Genomic DNA, 6,000 nt, shown 5'->3' on the forward strand with positions numbered 1-6,000 from the left:
ATGGGAGACCGCCTCGGAATACCAGGTGCTGTAAGCCTTTTGGTGCTGCTGCCTTTAATATATTTCACATTGAGGGACACAACAAAGTGTCCCTCAACGTTTTGCCCCCACAAAGAAGCACGCTTAACCCTACGAAGAAGCACGACTAACCCTACGGAGAAGCACGGGAGACCGCCTGGGAATACCAGGTGCTGTAAGCCTTTTGGTGCTGCTGCCTTTAAAATATTTCACATTGAGGGACACAACAAAGTGTCCCTCAACGTTTTGCCCCCACAAAGAAGCACGCTTAACCCGACGAAGAAGCACGACTAACCCTACGGAGAAGCACGGGAGACCGCCTGGGAATACCAGGTGCTGTAAGCCTTTTGGTGCTGCTGCCTTTAAAATATTTCACATTGAGGGACACAACTAAGTGTCCCTCAATGTTTTACCCCCACAAAGAAGCATGCTTAACCCTACGGAGAAGCACGGCTAACCCTACAGAGGTGTAATCAAAGCAAAAAGAAACAAAGTGCCAACTGGATGTGCTGCTTTACGAAAAGCTGTAGCTGGCAGTACTTTGTGGCTTACGGCCACACTACCTTGAGAACGCCCGATCTCGTCTGATCTCGGAAGCTAAGCAGGGTCGGGCCTGGTTAGTACTTGGATGGGAGACCGCCTGGGAATACCAGGTGCTGTAAGCCTTTTGGTACTGCTATCTTTAAAATATTTCACATTGAGGGACACAACTAAGTGTCCCTCAATGTTTTGCCCCCACAAAGAAGCACGCTTAACCCTACGGAGAAGCACGCTTAACCCTACATAGAAGCATGACTAACCCTACGGAGAAGCACGGGAAACCGCCTGGGAATACCAGGTGCTGTAAGCCTTTTGGTGCTGCTGTCTTTAAAATATTTCACATTGAGGGACACAACTAAGTGTCCCTCAATGTTTTACCCCCACAAAGAAGCATGCTTAACCCTACGGAGAAGCACGGCTAACTCTACAGAGAAGTACGGCTAACCCTACAGAGGTGTAATCAAAGCAAAAAGAAACAAAGTGGCAACTGGCTTTGCTGCCTTACGAAAAGCTGTTCCTGTTAGCACATTGTGGCTTACGGCCACACTACCTTGAGAACGCCCGATCTCGTCTGATCTCGGAAGCTAAGCAGGGTCGGGCCTGGTTAGTACTTGGATGGGAGACCGCCTGGGAATACCAGGTGCTGTAAGCCTTTTGGTACTGCTATCTTTAAAATATTTCACATTGAGGGACACAACTAAGTGTCCCTCAATGTTTTGCCCCCACAAAGAAGCACGCTTAACCCTACATAGAAGCATGACTAACCCTACGGAGAAGCACGCGAGACCGCCTGGGAATACCAGGTGCTGTAAGCCTTTTGGTACTGCTATCTTTAAAATATTTCACATTGAGGGACACAACTAAGTGTCCCTCAATGTTTTGCCCCCACAAAGAAGCACGCTTAACCCTACATAGAAGCATGACTAACCCTACGGAGAAGCACGGGAGACCGCCTGGGAATACCAGGTGCTGTAAGCCTTTTGGTGCTGCTGCCTTTAAAATATTTCACATTGAGGGACACAACTAAGTGTCCCTCAATGTTTTACCCCCACAAAGAAGCATGCTTAACCCTACGGAGAAGCACGGTTACCTCTACGGAGAAGCACGGCTAACTCTACGGAGAAGTACGGCTAACCCTACAGAGGTGTAATCAAAGCAAAAAGAAACAAAGTGTCAACTGGCTTTGCTGCTTTACGAAAAGCTGTTCCTGTTAGCACATTGTGGCTTACGGCCACACTACCTTGAGAACGCCTGATCTCGGAAGCTAAGCAGGGTCGGGCCTGGTTAGTACTTGGATGGGAGACCGCCTGGGAATACCAGGTGCTGTAAGCCTTTTGGTACTGCTATCTTTAAAATATTTCACATTGAGGGACACAACTAAGTGTCCCTCAATGTTTTACCCCCACAAAGAAGCATGCTTAACCCTACGGAGAAGCACGACTAACCCTACGGAGAAGTACGACTAAACCTACGGAGAAGCACGGGAGACCGCCTGGGAACACCAGGTGCTGTAAGCCTTTTGGTGCTGCTGCCTTTAAAATATTTCACATTGAGGGACACAATTAAGTGTCCCTCAATGTTTTACCCCCACAAAGAAGCATGCTTAACCCTACGGAGAAGCACGGTTACCTTTACGGAGAAGCACGGCTAACTCTACGGAGAAGTACGGCTAACCCTGCTTAGCTTCCGAGATCAGACGAGATCGGGCGTTCTCAAGGTAGTGTGGCCGTAAGCCACAAAGTACTGCCAGCTACAGCTTTTCGTAAAGCAGCACATCCAGTTGGCACTTTGTTTCTTTTTGCTTTGATTACACCTCTGTAGGGTTAGCCGTGCTTCTCCGTAGGGTTAGTCGTGCTTCTTCGTCGGGTTAAGCGTGCTTCTTTGTGGGGGCAAAACGTTGAGGGACACTTTGTTGTGTCCCTCAATGTGAAATATTTTAAAGGCAGCAGCACCAAAAGGCTTACAGCACCTGGTATTCCCAGGCGTTCTCCCGTGCTTCTCCGTAGGGTTAGTCGTGCTTCTTCGTAGGGTTAAGCGTGCTTCTTTGTGGGGGCAAAACGTTGAGGGACACTTTGTTGTGTCCCTCAATGTGAAATATTTTAAAGGCAGCAGCACCAAAAGGCTTACAGCACCTGGTATTCCCAGGCGGTCTCCCGTGCTTCTCCGTAGGGTTAGTCGTGCTTCTTCGTAGGGTTAAGCGTGCTTCTTTGTGGGGGCAAAACGTTGAGGGACACTTTGTTGTGTCCCTCAATGTGAAATATATTAAAGGCAGCAGCACCAAAAGGCTTACAGCACCTGGTATTCCGAGGCGGTCTCCCATCCAAGTACTAACCAGGCCCGACCCTGCTTAGCTTCCGAGATCAGACGAGATCGGGCGTTCTTTTTTTCTTTTATTTATGAAAAAATTCAAAAGTAAAAAAAAATTTTTTTACAATTATTTACAGTGAACAAAAATGAAGAACAAAAATTTTAAATTACTAAAAAATAAAACAGATTTCAATCAATAATGTGAAAAAAAAAAGAAATCAATAGAATTAAATTAATTCAAAATAAAATTTGAATTAAAATATAATCGTTCACGACAAAACAAAGTAAAAAAAAACATATGCACAAATCTCATTTTCAAACAAAACATACGCAAATAAGATAAAAGAAAACAATCATTAATTGTAATATACTAAATAACAAAAGTTCAAAAAGACCATCCTTGAAAATAAACACATTTTATAAGAGGCCCAAACATATTTTCACAAAGTCCCTTGCTGATGCTATTTACTGTTTTAAGATGATTTTGCAATAGTCCTGAAAAAAGCTTCCAACGGTCCACTTTCTTGTTATCATAGAGTTGAAGATTTCTGGAAATGTAGATGGTGTGCCTGGCCAGGGAAAGAATGATGTTACAGAGGTTAAATTGTGTCTTTGTTAAATGTCCGAGAGAAGATGTGATTCCAAAAAGTCTGATTGAGTCCCAGTTGTTGTCGTCCGATGTAGAGATGTTGTTGATGATTTGATGGATCTTGTTCCAGAAGAGGGTGCAGCCGGGACAGTGGAGGAACAGGTGCTCTAAAGTCTCGGGGTCTGAAAGACAAACTGTACAGTCTCTGCCATACTTCTCCTTGTTTATCTGGTGCAGGATGACGCCCGTAAAAATTCTTCTGTAAAAGCTTACAGCACCTGGTATTCCCAGGCGGTCTCCCATCCAAGTACTAACCAGGCCCGACCCTGCTTAGCTTCCGAGATCAGACGAGATCGGGCGTTCTCAAGGTAGTGTGGCCGTAAGCCACAAAGTACTGCCAGCTACAGCTTTTCGTAAAGCAGCACATCCAGTTGGCACTTTGTTTCTTTTTGCTTTGATTACACCTCTGTAGGGTTAGCCGTGCTTCTCCGTAGGGTTAAGCATGCTTCTTTGTGGGGGTAAAACATTGAGGGACACTTAGTTGTGTCCCTCAATGTGAAATATTTTAAAGGCAGCAGCACCAAAAGGCTTACAGCACCTGGTATTCCCAGGCGGTCTCCCGTGCTTCTCCGTAGGGTTAGTCGTGCTTCTTCGTCGGGTTAAGCGTGCTTCTTTGTGGGGGCAAAACGTTGAGGGACACTTTGTTGTGTCCCTCAATGTGAAATATTTTAAAGGCAGCAGCACCAAAAGGCTTACAGCACCTGGTATTCCCAGGCGGTCTCCCATCCAAGTACTAACCAGGCCCGACCCTGCTTAGCTTCCGAGATCAGACGAGATCGGGCGTTCTCAAGGTAGTGTGGCCGTAAGCCACAATGTGCTAACAGGAACAGCTTTTCGTAAAGCAGCAAAGCCAGTTGCCACTTTGTTTCTTTTTGCTTTGATTACACCTCTGTAGGGTTAGCCGTACTTCTCCGTAGAGTTAGCCGTGCTTCTCCATAGGGTTAAGCATGCTTCTTTGTGGGGGTAAAACATTGAGGGACACTTAGTTGTGTCCCTCAATGTGAAATATTTTAAAGGCAGCAGCACCAAAAGGCTTACAGCACCTGGTATTCCCAGGCGGTCTCCCGTGCTTCTCCGTAGGGTTAGTCTTGCTTCTTCGTAGGGTTAAGCGTGCTTCTTTGTGGGGGCAAAACATTGAGGGACACTTAGTTGTGTCCCTCAATGTGAAATATTTTAAAGGCAGCAGCACCAAAAGGCTTACAGCACCTGGTATTCCCAGGCGGTCTCCCGTGCTTCTCCGTAGGGTTAGTCGTGCTTCTTCGTCGGGTTAAGCGTGCTTCTTTGTGGGGGCAAAACGTTGAGGGACACTTTGTTGTGTCCCTCAATGTGAAATATTTTAAAGGCAGCAGCACCAAAAGGCTTACAGCACCTGGTATTCCCAGGCGGTCTCCCGTGCTTCTCCGTAGGGTTAGTCGTGCTTCTTCGTAGGGTTAAGCGTGCTTCTTTGTGGTCGCAAAACGTTGAGGGACACTTTGTTGTGTCCCTCAATGTGAAATATTTTAAAGGCAGCAGCACCAAAAGGCTTACAGCACCTGGTATTCCCAGGCGGTCTCCCATCCAAGTACTAACCAGGCCCGACCCTGCTTAGCTTCCGAGATCAGACGAGATCGGGCGTTCTCAAGGTAGTGTGGCCGTAAGCCACAAAGTACTGCCAGCTACAGCTTTTCGTAAAGCAGCACATCCAGTTGGCACTTTGTTTCTTTTTGCTTTGATTACACCTCTGTAGGGTTAGCCGTGCTTCTCCGTAGGGTTAGTCGTGCTTCTTCGTCGGGTTAAGCGTGCTTCTTTGTGGGGGCAAAACGTTGAGGGACACTTTGTTGTGTCCCTCAATGTGAAATATTTTAAAGGCAGCAGCACCAAAAGGCTTACAGCACCTGGTATTCCCAGGCGTTCTCCCGTGCTTCTCCGTAGGGTTAGTCGTGCTTCTTCGTAGGGTTAAGCGTGCTTCTTTGTGGGGGCAAAACGTTGAGGGACACTTTGTTGTGTCCCTCAATGTGAAATATTTTAAAGGCAGCAGCACCAAAAGGCTTACAGCACCTGGTATTCCCAGGCGGTCTCCCGTGCTTCTCCGTAGAGTTAGCCGTGCTTCTCCGTAGGGTTAAGCGTGCTTCTTTGTGGGGGCAAAACATTGAGGGACACTTAGTTGTGTCCCTCAATGTGAAATATTTTAAAGATAGCAGTACCAAAAGGCTTACAGCACCTGGTATTCCCAGGCGGTCTCCCATCCAAGTACTAACCAGGCCCGACCCTGCTTAGCTTCCAAGATCAGACGAGATCGGGCGTTCTCAAGGTAGTGTGGCTGTAAGCCACAAAGTACTGCCAGCTACAGCTTTTCGTAAAGCAGCACATCCAGTTGGCACTTTGTTTCTTTTTGCTTTGATTACACCTCTGTAGGGTTAGCCGTGCTTCTCCGTAGGGTTAAGCATGCTTCTTTGTGGGGGTAAAACATTGAGGGACACTTAGTTGTGTCCCTCAATGTGAAATAT

The 6,000-nt window shown here is 46.8% G+C and overlaps 6 non-coding genes and 1 pseudogene across 6 annotated transcripts; 3 read left to right on the top strand and 4 right to left on the bottom strand.

Annotated features, from left to right (window-relative positions):
• Positions 1-564: 564 nt before the first annotated feature.
• Positions 565-683, top strand: LOC116712355 (5S ribosomal RNA). Its single transcript, XR_004337519.1, has one exon. It is a non-coding gene; the product is annotated as a 5S ribosomal RNA (ribosomal RNA).
• Positions 684-1,091: 408 nt separating this feature from the next.
• LOC116712362 (5S ribosomal RNA) lies at positions 1,092-1,210 on the top strand. Its single transcript, XR_004337523.1, has one exon. It is a non-coding gene; the product is annotated as a 5S ribosomal RNA (ribosomal RNA).
• Positions 1,211-1,781: 571 nt separating this feature from the next.
• LOC116713077 (uncharacterized) lies at positions 1,782-1,890 on the top strand (annotated as a pseudogene).
• A 1,830-nt stretch (positions 1,891-3,720) lies between these two features.
• Positions 3,721-3,839, bottom strand: LOC116712610 (5S ribosomal RNA). The gene has a single exon (XR_004337592.1). It is a non-coding gene; the product is annotated as a 5S ribosomal RNA (ribosomal RNA).
• Positions 3,840-4,203: 364 nt separating this feature from the next.
• LOC116712369 (5S ribosomal RNA) lies at positions 4,204-4,322 on the bottom strand. The gene has a single exon (XR_004337525.1). It is a non-coding gene; the product is annotated as a 5S ribosomal RNA (ribosomal RNA).
• A 712-nt stretch (positions 4,323-5,034) lies between these two features.
• Positions 5,035-5,153, bottom strand: LOC116712374 (5S ribosomal RNA). Its single transcript, XR_004337526.1, has one exon. It is a non-coding gene; the product is annotated as a 5S ribosomal RNA (ribosomal RNA).
• Positions 5,154-5,702: 549 nt separating this feature from the next.
• Positions 5,703-5,821, bottom strand: LOC116712899 (5S ribosomal RNA). The gene has a single exon (XR_004337724.1). It is a non-coding gene; the product is annotated as a 5S ribosomal RNA (ribosomal RNA).
• Positions 5,822-6,000: the final 179 nt, after the last annotated feature.

The sequence above is a fragment of the Xiphophorus hellerii genome, chromosome 2 (assembly GCF_003331165.1).
Source record: "Xiphophorus hellerii strain 12219 chromosome 2, Xiphophorus_hellerii-4.1, whole genome shotgun sequence".
Lineage (NCBI taxonomy): Eukaryota > Metazoa > Chordata > Actinopteri > Cyprinodontiformes > Poeciliidae > Xiphophorus > Xiphophorus hellerii.